Genomic DNA, 17,013 nt, shown 5'->3' on the forward strand with positions numbered 1-17,013 from the left:
TAGTTAGGAAATATACCTTTGTATACCTAAAAGTGTGTGTAGGCAACGAAGGACCTCTTGAAAAATGAATTGTGCTGGAAGGTTTGGTTCGAGGGAATAAATCTCTGTTTAGGGAGATTTGTGGATTTTGGAGTCAGTGGCAGATAGGTTATACAACAACAACAACAATAATGACATTCGATTAGTGTCAGATTTAATCAATGAAACAGATAAAACTTGGAAGACAGATATGATTAATAATACATTTTATCCGGATGTCGCAAGAAAAATTCTGCAGATCTCATTAGCACAGGCAGTTCATGAAGATATTCAAATTTGGCAAGGTGAGTCTTCCGGAGAATTCACCGTCAAAAGTGCCTATAAACTATTACAATAGGGTAATTTTGATCTTAGTGACAATTTATTATAGACCGAGAATTCTATAGGAAATTATGGAATTTACAAATTCCCCCAAAAATCAAAATTACAGTGCGAAAGATTTCCTAAAATTACATTCCTACACTAACTAATCTCAACCAAAAAAGAGTGGTAGTGGCAATATCTTGCCCTAGATCCCGTGGATTAGAGAAGGATAGGAATCACATCTTTCAAAGTTGTCCTACAATAATAAAAGTATGGAACAATTTGAATATGCCTTGGATTTTAAACAATACAATCCAGAATGCATGGGTTTGGCTTACCTAGATCTTTAAATTGGAGACTTACGAACAGTGTAGGTTGTTTTGCTGTGGTTTACGGTCGATCTGGACATCAAGAAACCAATTAGTGCATTTCGAAATTGATTTTGAGTTATGTTAAAAAACTGGATTGATTGGAAGAGAAGAAACTTACCCATAAAGTTGTTGATGAACAATGGAAATCCTCGTTTGGTATGAGGGTGAAAATAAATTTCGATGCCTCATTCGACAGTCATTCCTCTAGCTCCTCCTCGGGTTTTGTTGTTAGGGATTCAAGGGTGGGATTTTGGTTTCGAAAACTGTCATTCACCATGCAGTGCCCTCTCCATTTGCAGCAGAAGCAGAAGCACATACAGAGTTACAAGCCATTCAGTTTGGAGTTTTTTATGGATATTAACTCAATAATAATAGAATGAGATTCAAGAACGATAATCAAGAACTGTAACTCTACAAATCTAGATAAATCAGTAATTGGGGTTATAATTAGAGATATTCAAGGGAAAAATAACACTTTCAGGAGATCTCTTTCCAGTTCATACCCGGATCGGCGATTAAGCTCGCCCACGCATTAGCACACAAAGAGTTGAAAAGTAGAGGGGAACAGTACCTGGTAGGAGGGGTGCCTAACTATGTTCACTGAGAAATGGAGAGGAGAAGGACTAAACATCCAGATTTATAATGGTTTCGAGAAGGTTCGCACATAGGAAATGATAGTAGAAGGGATGAGATTTTTGGAAACTGCTATCTTTTTGGTTGTTGGAACGACAAAGGCAGAAATGTTTTGATGAAGAATGGAATCCAGCTGTCACGTTTGACTAGATATTGTGTTAGGGTTTCCTTTTTCTTTTGTTATTTTTTTAGTTTTTTTTTAAATGTTTTTAAGCTTGTGTCTAATGCTTGTAGTTTGGACCAGGTTTTGTTTTTTAGTTCTTGTATTCCGCTTCTTCAGTTTTGGGCTGTGCCTAGTACTTATAGGGTCAGTCTTTTGTTTTTCTTTGGTTTCTCAATAAAATATCTCGTCTCTTTTTTATAAAAAAAATATTAAGATAGATGCAATTTAACAAACAAATGCCTCTAAAATAATAACAAAATTAACAATAAAACAAGTGTTATACAATATCCAAACAATAGCAACAAAATAATAATAACATAATAGTGAAATGGTAGCAAAATAAGGAGAAAACAATAAGAAAATAACATTGGAACAACAAAAAATAGCAGATTTTTTTGTCATTTTGTGAATTCGAGCCAAGCCCAGACCAAAAATGCCTTACTCGATGCCCGACCTGTTTTTTAAATAGACTTTATTTTTTTCCCCAAGCCCATTTTTTGAGCCTATATTTTTACCTAAACCCTCCCACTTTTCGAACAGGCCCGACCCGGTCCATGAGCAGGCCTAAGCGTGATATAAGCCAAAACCTGGTCAATTGACCTTGCATTTTCATTGTTTTTGCATAATAACTTCTTTGACTTTCAATTTTATAAAAAAAAATTATTTTAACTCCTTTATTTAATTTTTTTATCTCTTTTAGCTCATAAACTTTTGTTGGTGTCAAATCATCTCAAAATGAATAGAAAAGTTAACGTCTGTTAACTTTCCTGATCTGTGGCATAGACGTAAATTGCTACGTCAACAATTATTTAATTTTAAAAATTTCATAATTTTATAAAATTAAAAATTATTTAAAATGTATAAAAATCATTTTTTTAGTATTAAAAAATAAATTAATTGTTAACGTGGCAAACATGCGGATTGCTATGTGGCACGTGTATGCCACATCAACAAAGTTAACAGACGCTAACTTTTTTACTGCTTTTTTATAAAATTAACCCAAAAAATTAATTAATTACATAAATGACCTATTTTTTTGATAAAATATGTAAATAACCTAAATTCTACAGTAAAAATTGGTAGAGCCAAAGTGTTTGGCGCCACTGACATACCACGTTAGCATTGGGGATAAAAAAATCAATTTTTTGGTGGAGTCATGTAGAATGATGCCACCTGTATAAGTACTAAGGAAATATTGTGATTTTTGAAAAAATAAGGGGGCTCTAAATAAATTTTCTTTTTTTGTTGGAGACAAATAATTTGGTGTCACCAGATTCCGAGGCCTCTCCTACATTTTATCCTTTTACTTTTTTTATTTGTTTTTCTTTATTTTTTATTATTTATTTATTATTTATTTTATAATATTTTAAATGTATATTTTAAATATTTTATAATATTTATTTATTCAAAAATTTATTTAATTTGTTTATTATTTATTTATAATATTTTAAAAAAATTAAAATAAATATTATAAAACAAATAAATAAACAAATGTTATAAAACATTAAAAATATTATAAAATAAATAAAAATAATAAATTTAAAAATAAAATTTCAAAAAAAATGTTTGAATAAACAATATTATAAAACATTTAAAATATAAATTTAAAATATTATAAACAAAAAAAAAGGAAAAGGACAAAATGTGGCACCCTCACGCCAAATCATTTGGCTCCACCAGGAAAAAGAAAATTTATTTAGAGCCTTTCATTTTTTCAAAAATTACAGTATTTTCTTACTATTTATACAGGTGGTGTCATTCTATATGGTTCTACCAAAAAATTGAATTTTTTTATCCTCAAATTTTAACGTAGCATGTTGGTGGTGCCAAACACATTAGCTCTACCAACTTTTACTGTAGACTTTAGGTTATTTACTTATTTTATCAAAAAAATAGGTCATTTACGTAATTAATTAATTTTTTTGGATTAATTTTATAAAAAAAACTCTCTTTTTTTAATCCTTCTGGGGTGGTTTGACAAATAATACAAGTTCAAGATTTAAAAGAGATGATGAATTAAATGAATGGCTAAAATTGACTTTTTTATGAAGTTAGAGGAACAAATGGATGATTATGATTTTTCCTTTTAATTTTAAAAACACAATATAATAGCATCTCATTAAGGGACTCCTTCAACTCTTAAATATAGAAAGAAAACAAAAAAGCACTAAGCGCATGTTCTCTTCATTGCTGCGTAACAAAAATACCAACAGTGAATTATTTAATTTGTTATTTTACACTCATTAAGTAAGAGTTAAAATGGATTCCAGGTCCAACAACTGGAATAGTAGGGGTATCTCCTTTGGGCTTCACAGCCCATTATCCTCTGCTGCATTTTCATCTATCTATTTTAATTTCCGGTTAAACAGACAATTTTATTTATATTATTGTTTATGTATGATTGAGTTAGTACATTACATCAATTCAATATTTTTAAATTAGTCACTAATTTGTTAATCTAACCGATCCGATTAAAAAATTATGTTCAATCGTTAATTCAACTGGTTTATACTGATTTTTAGGTCAAACCGATTAAATTAGTCAAATATTAATAGGAAGATATATTTGAATGGAAATGAAAATAATATTAAGGTTTGACAGATGTTAAGTTTTAGAGGAGAAGTGTGTGGCTTTGGGGTTTGGGACTTCACATGACAGATATGCATGCTATTTATCAAAAATATACGTTTCACGTGCATTTGCATGGGAAAAAGTTTAGATTTTTGGAACTTTTTGCCGATTATTTGGACTACCCACCAATTTTGCTTTGTTTTTTAAAGAACAACCGGTGCGACTTTATGTCCCCCCTCACCCTCCATTCTTAACTGGACCCACCACTGATTCACTCCTCCGACATTCATCAAAACATTTGCGTTACATATTTATTTCATACAAATTTTATCTTTTATTTCAAATTTTTAATTTTTTTAATTTATTATAAAATTTAATTTGAATATACATCAGAACGGAAGAAAGGACAAATTTAAAACGTTGCATTCTTTTAATTTTTTTTACTTAGAAACAATCAATGTAACAGTTAGTTACATCTTTAAACTTATTTATGAAAAAAATATATTATTTGATACTGGCAGGGTATCTGCACCTAAAATGAGAAAGTTTGATTTTTTTTGGCCGTATATAATTTATAAAAATTTTAAGTTGGTATGGGTAAACTTATACTTTGGTCCTTTAAAATAATAAAATTTTGATTTAATCTTTTTAAAAAATATAAACATATATACTATTAAAATTAAAATTTTCCATTTTAACTCTCATAAAAATATACAATTTAATTCTGGCTTCACCCCTAGATATATTGGTTTAGAAACTTTTTTAATTCAAATGGTGTTAAGAACTGTCGTTTTATTTATTTTTAAATTTATTGGTAAAATAAGCCCTCAGAACTTTTTTCAAAACAATTAAATCTTTTTAAATTTTTTGCACCCAAATGAGCACTTAAACTAACAATTTTGACAAAGAAGACCCTTTGACCAATGTTGACTATTAGAAACTAATGGCAACAATGACGTGGTTGTTAACAAATGCCACATCAATGCCATTTGCAGACGTGGGAGTGCTAGCAAAAATTAAAATTATTTTAAAAATAAGTACATCAATAAATCTAGACAATTGGTTGTCCAATTTCATTTGAATCTAAACATCCATTTGTTAAAATTCATTATGGAACTATAAAAAAATATAAAAATCATTAAAATTGTTAATATTTATTAAGTTTTATTAAAAAATATTATGAATTAATTAAAAGCACAAAATTTTATTAAGTTTTATTAAAAAACATTAAAAAATATGAAAAATAATTATTAAAAATTAATTAAAAATCATAAAATTTTATAAAAATTAAATTATTTTATAAAAATATTTTCCTGATTTTGATTAAATTATTTCACTAATATAACTTGCACAAATTTAAAAATGAGAGATAAAAATATAACAAAAAATTGTAATATTGATTTTATGATATAAGTTGCTAATGTTCGTTTATAAAAAAAAATTATTATTTTTAACTTCTAATAACTTTTATAAATTTAAAAATTATAATTTAGTGACTTCTTTTATAATTTAGTTCCAAAATGTATTAGATAAATAGTTATCTATATACATTAAATTCAATTTTAAATGCTTTTAAGCACTTAATAAAAATTATCCATAAAATTTAATTTGAATGTAACATCATAAAGGAAGAAATCGCAAATTTATAACTTTCCATCCTTTTAAATTTCCTAGTTTTTTATTTGACTTGAAAAATCAATTTATTGATTGATTACATTTCTAAATTTCTTTATGACAAGAAAAATATTATCCCATACATTGGTGGAGAAACTTTTTAATTCAATAACTTTTGAATTGAAAATTCACCTCACCTTACTTCACATCATTTTTAACATCAGTTTATCATTATTTTTAAGAATTACTTTTGACATAAAAAAGTACTTTTAACATAAAAATACTGTTAAATTTTTCAAAAATGCTTTTGGATAAAATAAAATAAAATAAAAAAACTTTGCAAAAGCACTTTTAAACAAAATTACTTTTTGACCCAAAAATACTTTTAAAAATAATGTTAAACTAAACCTTAGAATGGATTAGTTTGAAATTTATTGGATGATTAAAGTTTTGTTACCCCTATTTTAAATATGAGTTAAAAGCAAGACATATTTTCTTGATAATATTTGTAAAATTAAAAAAAATTAATGTTAATGTATTAAATAATTACTATATATAAAAGGTTAAAATGTGCTATAAGTCCTGGTACTCTTTGTAAATTTAAAATTTAATTTTTGTACTTTTATCGTATAATTTTAATCTTTCTATTTTTTTAAATTTTAAAATTTAATTCCAACTGTAAACATTATTCAAATTATGGGTAAATGGTTGTCTAACTATTAAAAATTTCATTTTAGATACCCAAATAAAAAAAATTATAATTTAGACACATATGATATATAGTTCGATCATTTTAGTCACTCTCATTAAAATGATAAACGAAATTTAACATGAATTTTTAAAAATTAAACTTAATATTTAAATTTTCATTTCAACTTTTGTTTTTAAACCAAAAACCAATAAAATTGAAACGCGTAGCTTTAGCTTTGGTTTCTTTGTTTCATCATCACCATCCTCCATCATCTCCTCAACATCAGTTGAAATGAAACCCCCATGCCCCTATCGTCATCTTCTTCTCCGACACCAGCCCCCAAGACCTCTCTGACAACCACTCCTATATATGCTTCTCCAATCGCTTATCTGCCGTCAACCGCCACTCCTCCATCTGCCAAGCGATGGTTGGCTTCATCTCTTTAACTGGAGCAATTGTAGGCCTTGAAGTTATTGGTTTAGCTATGACTCTCCTCTCTACTTCTTTAACCTCCATTTCAGTAATTTGGGTGCTTAAATTATAAATATTTTTTTTAGTTAGATGCCTAAAATAGAGATTTTTGGTAGTTAATGATCATTTGTATAGTTTACCCTAAAATTATTATGTTAATTTTAGGTTGATGAAAATTTTTTTTTATTTCAAAATATCATATTAACAGTTTTACAAAATTAACAATTAGACATAAATTTTAAAATATAAAAAAAAAAGAGAAACTAAATTTAAAAAATAGAAATAAAAAAAGATGAAAAATGTAGACAATAATTTAACCTAAATAAAACTGGTAAGACTTTTAGAAAGAGGGGTAAACAAAAAAGGCATAAATCTTGAATGTGTGGGATACAGGCAAAGTGGAAGCTGTCGGGGATTGTTTTGGCAAAGTAAACTTTAGTTTTACACAGAGTTAATATTGTGAATTCCCAGAAATTAAATAAAAAAGGAGAGGAGGTTTAACAACCGCAATTATCGGGGTTTTGGAGTCAAAGTTAGGTGACGAAGACACAAGTCCTTTCTTTACCATTCTATTATTCAAACAGTTTGAACCTTCTTTTTTAATACCATAAATTTAAGGAAATTGAAGTCTTTTTAAATTGTTACTTCCAATTAGAATGAGACAGGTAGGTGTCGGTGTAAGACTTGCTTTGGGAGACCTCCACAATTGACAATTTCCAATTTACTTTTTTTAAACACTTTTAATGGTCAGTCAACTCCTTCTCTTATTCTTCTGGACTTAATTAGAGGTTTAATTTTATATACAACCCTGGTTAAAGATTTATAAAGCAAGTTTCAGTTTGCATTCATTAAGCATCTACAAAAAGCTAATATATATATATATATAAGCCATAATTTGGCATTACACACCAAAACCATGGAGCCAGCCAGATGGAAAATGAATAATACCAAAGGAAAAGAAAAATCATAACAAAAGCATGTGCCAACATCACCTCTCAAAGGCACAATCAAGTTATACGAATATTTCGAGATTTATAAGCAGAGATACAGGCTTAGTTATATCAAAGACAGGTTTAATCATCCACAGGTTCTACATACGTTGATGACAAGATGATGAAATGACCAGCAGTGTAAACTAAACCACCACCACTACCACCAAAAAAAAAAATTAGAAAAATATGATAAAGTATGATAGACATTCTTGTATTATAAATTAAATTGTATTTTGTCTCTTTCATTAAAAAAATAATAAAATTAATCTCTATATTTTAGATTAAAAAACAAACTAGTATTCCTGTAAAAAAATCCATCCATTTCTTCTTCTTTTTTAAGTAAATGGGTTAAAGCCTTAAATTTTATATATTTCTATTGTTAAAAATTAGTAATTGTACTTCAACATGAGGTACATGTAGCAGGTCATGTATAATTGTTTGGTTATTTCGTTAATCACACCAGTTTTTACCAGTAGAAATAGAAGAATTTTTTGTAACACAAATGATCAATTTACTCTTTGATCGAACGTATAGGGGCTAATTTATCCATTTTTTAGTAGAATGAGACAAAATACAATCTAATTCTTACTACAGGACATTTATGGTACTTTTTATCGCGAAAACGCATAAAGATTCAAACAACCAAGAAAACAATATGGCTATCGAATCCAACCAAAAATAAATTCCCAGTTAAAAACATAACTTTTTCATATAGTAGTGAATAGAGTCGAATCCACAAAGAATATTATTTCTTTAAGAAAACAAATAATTAAAAATAATAGGATTTTAAAAGTATTTTAAAATAAGTATTACAAATAAAAATGTAAAAAAATTAATATTATAAGAATATAGTCAGAAGAGATATCTCAATTTTAATTAACAAGATAAATATTCTGACCCTAAGAAAACACATGTTAAAAACAAAATATATTGTATGCAACAAATTCTAATTTTAACCCTAAAAAAAATCTTTTTATAGGTTAAAATTTGCACAAGGGTAGAAAATTAGATGAAATTGGTTTTAATGAATTAGAATATCCTTTTTTTTCAGGTTTATGATAGTTAACAACCATTTTTGGGCATCTTTTCCACAATTTTAGGCTTTGATGCTAAAATAGATAGTCAAACATTTCGATTCTCTTTTCAACTCTAGCTCAAAATAGATTTGATTACATCTTTCAACCTTCTTTTACTCCATTTCTTCTACCTATTCCATAAATAATAATTAAGCATAAAGAAAATTTCACTAATAAAGAGCCTTCCCTTGTGCAATTTTTATGTGTCCCATCATCTGTACTTTATCCCTTTCTATTTTTATGTTAATTTGGTTTAAAATTTTAATAATTTTAGTAATTAATCTTAAATTTTTAAATTGAGATAGTAAAATGATGAATATAAAAATAGGATTAAATTTCAATTGTGCAAAAAGTATATGGACATGTAGCATATTTTAACTTGTTAAAGAAATGCTTAAAAATTGTGGTGTTAAATTTCAAGTATTTACCTGTAATGACCCGATAGTCACGGGTATCGAAAAGTGTATTTTTGGGTCTCTGTTTTCGAAAAACGGATTCGTAAATATTTATTAAAAATATTTACGAAGTTAGTTGTGTAAGGTGAATTAGTTTGAATTAAGATTAAGTAGGTATAAGGATTAAATTGAATTAAAGATGAAAGTTTAATTATAGAATCAAGAAAATTTGAAAGACTAAATTAGCAATTAAACCATAAGTGCCAATGTGATAATAATAAAATACATGTGGAAAAATAAAATACATAAATTAGTAATAATTACTTATTTACTTATTATATAAGTAAATATTATTATATTACATTATTAAAATAAAACATAAAATAAAATAAACCATAAGGGATAATAAATGTCAAATGTATGGAAAATATTATTCCATGTGTATGTATAATATACATATATTTATATTTAATACTTAAATATATAAATTATAATAATATAATAATATAATATAATAAAACATAAAGTAAAATAACGAAATAAAACAAAGAACAAAGAAACAGAATTGAAACGAAAACAGGGGAAAGAAAATAGAAAAAGAAAGAAAGAAAAGAAAAGAAAAGGGGAAATTAGGGTTTTAAAGGTTCCAAGTTCAAGTGATAAGTCAATTTAATCCTTTTTCTTGTAATTCTTTATATTTTTTGAAATCCTAGAACAAAATACTACTTGATATAAGTGGAAATTTGGAAAGTTAGTTGATTTTTAGATATGGTTTATGCTGAATTAATTGAAGAATTTGGGTTAGAATTGATAGAATTTTAAATTAGAATTGAGAAAAGGATTGAATTGTAAGTTAAATCATAAGTTTTATGTAGTAAGGACTAAATTGAAAGCAATTCAAAATTAGGGATTCATGGTAAAATTAGAGAATTGAAATTAGTTTTAAGTGATAGTTGAATGAAAAATAAAGAGTAAAATTATGAATAAAATAAGGTTAGATTTGAATAGGGATTTAATTGGAATTTAGGCAAAAGTTGTGTATAAATTGAAATGTTCAATATGAAATTGTAGTGTATTAATAAATTTTAATTGTTTTAAATCCGTAACTAACGTTGTGCCGGAGACCTCGGCTAAGAAAGGAAAAGAGAAATTTGACGAGAAATGATTCAGAAATTACGGTTTATATTTCTATAATCCGAATTTAATAATTAATTGTTGAATTATTACTTAATATGTATGGTAAGTGCATTGAGGTGAGTATTGATATTGATTTTGTGATATTGAATGGAATTGATTTCATGTATATATGTGAATATTTGAATTGGAATGAATATTGGTTGAAATTGAAAGTGAATTTAATTATTAATTGTTGTATTTTGATTAAACATTATGGTAAGTAATTAAGGTGAGAATTATTTTTATTGTGTTTTACAATTGAAATGGATTGATTGGGAATGTGATGAAATAGATATGAATATGTGATTATTGTGGAATTTGAATATTTGTTATTGAAAAGTGAATTGAATTGTATTGAATTATGAATTTATGTGATTAATTAAAATGTGTATTGATTGGAAACTAAAAAGTGAATTGAATACCCCATTAACTGTATCGAGCTCAGTCGGATATAGTTGGCATGCCATAAGATTGGAAGTGTTCAGAGATACTTTGACCTTGAGTCGATGAGGCACTGTAAGTGTCTTATTATTACTTCGGATAATTCTGATGAGGTACTGAGTACCGTACTGTTTTACTTCAACTTGGCCGATAAGGCACTGAGTGCCATACTAGAGTGTTTTGGTTGGATCTGTGTATCCATCAAAGTCTGAATCTTGTTAATAGGAGTAAACAAATAATTTTGCCAATTGATTGACAACGAATGATATTGAATATGGATTGGAATGGACAATGAAATAAAATATGCAATTGAAATGCATGGAATTGCATGAATCAGGGATTCATGAAATGCATATTGGTTTGAAATTGAATGGTGTATCATATTGAGAAAAGCTATGAATAGTGTCAAAACCATTTTTTTTCGTTTTTTTCGATTTAAAAATGATGGATCGACTTTTTGGGAAGCGAAAATGGAGTCGCCACCAATCTTTTCTTGTTTAGGTGTGATCGGATCACCTAGAAATTTGGGTTGTTTTAATAAAACATTTTGGTTTACTAAAACAATGATTTTGGTCTACGAAAATATGAGAAAATAAGCTCGGGAGTCGGTTACGTATAAGGAAGGATTAGCACCCTCATTACGCCCAAAATTGGTACCAAATCATTAATACTATCCTTTTGTCTAAAATTAAAAATGTTTTTGAAATGTGGTTCTTGTTAATAACATTTGAATAACCCGAGTCCTTTTCCAAAAATCTTCTTGTTTCGACGTTCGAAAATTTATAATTCGAAAATAACGAAAGGATGCCCAACTATTTGGTCCAACGAAAAATCGATACCCAGCTCAGTAGGGTACGATTCCTCGAATTTCTAAATATTGACCATTGCCTCACCTTGGAAGATATGAGTGAAATTTTGAAGAGACATTCGATTATTTTGAACAAACGAGATATTGCAACCCAACACGATAGGACACTATTCCCCGAATTGCCAAACATCGAACGTTTCTTTCATTTTAAAGAGTTTTTAGAAAACGTGAGTGAAATTCCAAAGGGATCTTCGATTGTTTTGAACAAATGAAAAAGCGCAACCCAGCACGATAGGACACAACATTTCAAATCCTCGATACAAGATCATTTTATAATTTCCAAAACTCATGCTTTTGAAATTTCAAAAGGATATTTAGTTATTTAGGTTAAACAAGAAAAATTGAAACCTAGTAAGTTAGGGTACTATTTTCTTGAATTTCCTAAATTCGAAATATTGCCTTATTTTTAATTTGAAAAAAACATGGACGAAATCTCGAGAGAATATTTATTTGGTCAAACAGAAAATCGAAACCCAACACGTTAGGGCACAATTTCTCGAATTACCAAACACGAAATATTACATCGCTTTGAAATTTTATTTTTTTTATTTTTATTTTTTTAAAATGGAGTGATTATGGAAACAAACTTACAACGTATTTATTCGATTCATTTGAAGCAAAGAAAATGAAATGAATAATTTCAGGCAAATAGGTTGATTTCAAGCAAATAGGTTGGCAATCTCAATCATAATATAATACATGGGGATGCAAAACAAAGTAACAAATATGGAAAACATATATCAATAATATATTATACAATTTTTTGAAAAGTACAAACACGAAAATTGAAACATGCCCAATGATAATAATCTTACCACATACACTATTTAACGTTTCTAACTAATGGTTAAATAAAAATCTATTTTAAGAAAAATATTTTAAAAGGTAATAAAAAATGTTAAAACAAATAAACTTGGAATGAACAATTTAAAAGTAGCTAAATTATATATATACATATATACATAAACAGATAATACATGCAAAAATTTTACAATAGATCGTAAAATAAATAAAAAATAAAAATAAATAATACATAAAGTATATAAAGTTTAACATATAAATGAGCTTCAAAATAAGTATTATAAGAGGAAATTTAAAGTTAGTGTTATGCAAAATAATTTAAAAACCAAGATTCAAAAAATGTATATATGTATATAATATATATTATGTGCATAGCAATAGTAATGTGTACCTATATAAAATTTTAAAACGAATAATATACATATTAACAAGTTGTAACAGAGATGAATTATATAAATGCAACCATGTAAGAATATACAAAAGAATATAAGAATGACATACTATATAATATAAATTAATAATTATACAAAATAATTTGAAACAAGATTTACTTACCAACAATTAACAAGATACATAAAGCATAAAACTTAATATAAACATTGTATATAAAAAAATTAGTAATATAGGCAAGTGTTTGAAATAAACAAAGTATAACTTAAAATTGGGGAATAAATGGTATACATAAATAGATTTAAAGGGAAAAATATAAACATGTTTGCAAGGGAATTCAAATAAGTAATTCAATTAAATTATGTATATATATAATATAATAAAGAAAATAAAATAAAATAACAAAAATGAAAAATGAACAAAGGGAATACAAGAAATTAAAATCAACCTTTTTTTTGCTTTGGATTTTTGATCTCTATGTGAAAATGCAATGTTTTTTTTATCCCTCCTTCCCCTTTACATTTGGTTTTATGATGGCTTTTATAGCATTGTTACAACATTTTTTTTATTATTTACTATATTTTATTTTTACAATTGGTAGACAAAAGAGGACTAGGGCGGCGCTTAGGGCGGCACATAGGGTGAAGAGGTTAGGTTTTTTTCTTTTTCTTCATTTTTTCTTTTTTTATTTTATTTTTTATTTTGGGTTGTATTTGGGCTTGGGGTATTTTGGGTTTTAGTTGAGTTTTGATATTTGGGCTGTGATTTTATTGGGCCCCGGGCAAAATTTGGGTCTTACAGCTGCCCTTCTTTGCTCATTGTTGTGTTAACAGGAATAGAGCAAAGACTATAAAAAGACCAATTTTGCCCAGGCTCACCGAGTCTTGAGTTCTTGATCCTTGATCTTCTTTAAATGGCCTCTTGACGGCTTCAATCTGCTTCACTGCAACTCAGGAAGGCGATATATGCTATCTTTGATCTGCTCCCCGTCTAATACAGAGACGCCAAATCTGTTATCTTCGATCTGCTCTCCGTCGCTACAGAGACGCCAAATCTGTTATCTTCGATCTGCTCTCCGCCGCTACGGAGACGCCAAAATCTGTTATCTTCGATCTGCTCTTCGCCACTACAGAGACGCCAAATCTGTTATCTTCGATCTGCTCTCCGCCCCTACAGAGATGCCAAATCATTTTCGATCTGCTCTTCGCCGCTACAGAGACGCCAAATCTGTTATCTTCGATCTGCTCTCCATTGCTACAGAGATGCCAAATCTGTTATCTTCGATCTGCTCTCCACCGCTACAGAGATGCCAAATCATCTTCGATCTGCTCTCCGCCGCTACAGAGACGCCAAATTTGTTATCTTCGATCTGCTCTCCGCCGTTACAGAGACGCCAAATCTGTTATCTTCGATCTGCTTTCTGCAGCTACAGAGACGCCAAATCTGTTATCTTTGATTTGCTCTCCGCCGCTACAGAGACGCCAAATCTGTTATCTTCGATCTGCTCTCCGCCGCTACAGAGATGCCAAATCATCTTCGATCTGCTCTCCGCTGCTACAGAGATGCCAAATTTGTTATCTTCGATCTACTCTCCCCCGCTACAGGGATGCCAAATCTGTTATCTTCGATCTGCTCTTCGCCGCTACAGAGACGTTAAATCTGTTATCTTCGACCTACTCTCCGCCGCTACAGAGACGCCAAATCTGTTATCTTCGATCTGCTCTCCGTCGCTACAGAGACGCCAAATCTGTTATCTTCGATCTGCTCTCTGCCGCTACAGAGACGCCAAATCATCTTGGATTTGCTTCAACATAAACACGTGAAAGCCAAATCAGCTATGTCTTCGACCTGCTCCCCGCCTGATACAGAAATGCCAAATCATCTTGGATATCTTCAGCTTGTTGCCCCACTGCTTAGGAAGTTAAGACTTGTGAATTCACCGATTCTACTGCACTGTCCTCTGAGAAACATGATCTGTAAAATCAGTTTCATGTATCCATGCTTATGCCGAATAATTAGGATGTTATGATTGAAATGAATCAAATGCTCCTAACTAAATGTGATGCTTTATGTCAAATAATTAGGATGTTATGAAATAAATCAAATGTTCCTAACTAAATGAATGGTTATGAATGTAGAAATGTTATGAGAGTGATTCCTTTTTAAACGCTTAAAGTATCATTGCTCATAGTTCATGTGGGTTCCCTCATTGATGTACTATCGTGTCTTCTTGCTTAGCTGTTATCTCTGACATAAAATTTGAAGAAATAGTCATAATTTGGACTACTCTTTTCTCAGTGTTTTCCACTTTTGAGTCTGGTTAGTTCTGACTAGTGGCCCTGTTTCAGGTCCTTGTACTATTTAGAGACTTTTCAGAGTAATATGTGTAACTTCTTTTGTGTGAATATGATAAGTCCAAAAATCATGATTTCAACAAAAATGCTCGAAAGAGATTATCATAATGGACAAATGGAATTTTATTAAGTAAAATTTGATGTGAATATATAGGATAACAAATCTGATAAGGTGCAAAAAAAAGTGCCCCAGATATCGCAGCACGAGCTTCACTATTCTTATTTTTCGAAGACTATTTCGAGCTAAATGTGTGTTAAAGAGATCCCCCGTATTTTGTTAATGCCCCAAGATGTACTGTTCTTCCTCTTTGAAGACAAGACTACCACATGCCCCACATTTAAAAATTTAGCTGCCCGATTTTAGGTTTTCAATTCAAAAACCCCTTTGGTCTCAAAGTGCCCTTTTGCGGGTTTTCACCTTGGCCTTTCCATCTTTTTTTTTTGGGTCTCAAAGCGCCCTTTGCGGGTTTTCACCTCGGCCTTTCCTTTTTTAGGTAAAATACTTCTTGACGGTATCCGAATTTACGGGATGGGGCAGGTTTTTACCATCCATGTCGGCTAGAATTAATGCTCCTCCGGAGAAAGCTTTCTTCACCACGTAAGGCCCCTCCCAATAAGGTATCCATTTTCCTCGAAAATCTTTCTGTATGGGAAGAATCTTTTTCAAAACCAGGTCTCCCTCATGGAATTCTCTAGGGAGAACCTTTTTGTCATAAGACCGCATCCTTCGCTTTTGGTACATCTGACCATGACGGATAGCTCTTAGCCTCTTTTCCTCAATCAAGTTCAATTGATCGTATCGAGACTGGATCTATTCTGCTTCGTCCAACTTTAACTCCGACAGCACTCGAAGGGATGGGATCTCGACTTCGATTGGCAAAACTGCTTCCATTCCGTAAACTAAAGAGAAAGGTGTTGCCCCAGTTGAGGTTCTGACTGATGTTCGATAAGCAAAGAGGGCAAATGGTAACATCTCATACCAATCTTTGTAGGTCTCAGTCATCTTCCCCATGATCTTCTTAATGTTTTTATTGGCCGCTTCCACTGCCCCATTCATTTTCAGGCGATACGGTGACGAATTGTGGTGTTTGATCTTGAATTGACTGCAGACTTCCACTATCATACTATTGCTCAAGTTTAAGGCATTGTCAGATATAATCATCTCTAGCATTTCATATCGACATATGAACTCCTTTTTCAGAAATTTACTCACTGCCGACTTTGTCACGTTGGCATATGAAGCGATTTCTACCCATTTGGTGAAGTAGTCAATAACCACAAAGATGAACCAATGCCCATTAGAAGCCTTAGGTGATATCGGTCCAATCACGTCCATACCCCATATAGAGAAAGGCCATGGGGAGACCATGACATGCAGTGGTGAATGAGGCACATGTAAAGCCATTAGCGTGTGTCCCGCAAATGCCTTCATGGACTTCTTCTAAGATTCTCTCAGCGTCTACAGCATCTACGCATCTTAATAGCACTTGATCCTTTCTTCTTTTGTATAGGATCTCTCCATCTAAGATGTAGTCGATGGCCAATCTTCTCAGCGTCCTTTTATCATTCTCGCCTGCCTGGTCCGGGTACTCACGATTCTTCACGTATTGTAATATATTGTGATACCAAGGGTGATCATCTTTTTCCTCATCCTCCTCAATACT

The 17,013-nt window shown here is 30.0% G+C and overlaps 1 long non-coding RNA gene across 3 annotated transcripts; it reads right to left on the minus strand.

The window, feature by feature from the left end:
- Positions 1-257: 257 nt before the first annotated feature.
- Positions 258-1,611, minus strand: LOC107937008 (uncharacterized). Of its 3 annotated transcripts, none has more exons than XR_005930404.1 (4): positions 1,285-1,520; positions 832-1,000; positions 681-743; positions 258-598 (listed from the first exon to the last, which is right to left on the minus strand). It is a non-coding gene; the product is annotated as an uncharacterized lncRNA (long non-coding RNA). The 3 variants fall into 3 exon arrangements; XR_005930403.1 differs by having other exon boundaries at positions 1,217-1,472; XR_001694549.2 differs by having other exon boundaries at positions 832-1,611.
- Between the last annotated feature and the right edge of the window lie 15,402 nt (positions 1,612-17,013).

The sequence above is a fragment of the Gossypium hirsutum genome, chromosome A07 (genome assembly GCF_007990345.1).
Source record: "Gossypium hirsutum isolate 1008001.06 chromosome A07, Gossypium_hirsutum_v2.1, whole genome shotgun sequence".
NCBI classification, from domain to species: domain Eukaryota; kingdom Viridiplantae; phylum Streptophyta; class Magnoliopsida; order Malvales; family Malvaceae; genus Gossypium; species Gossypium hirsutum.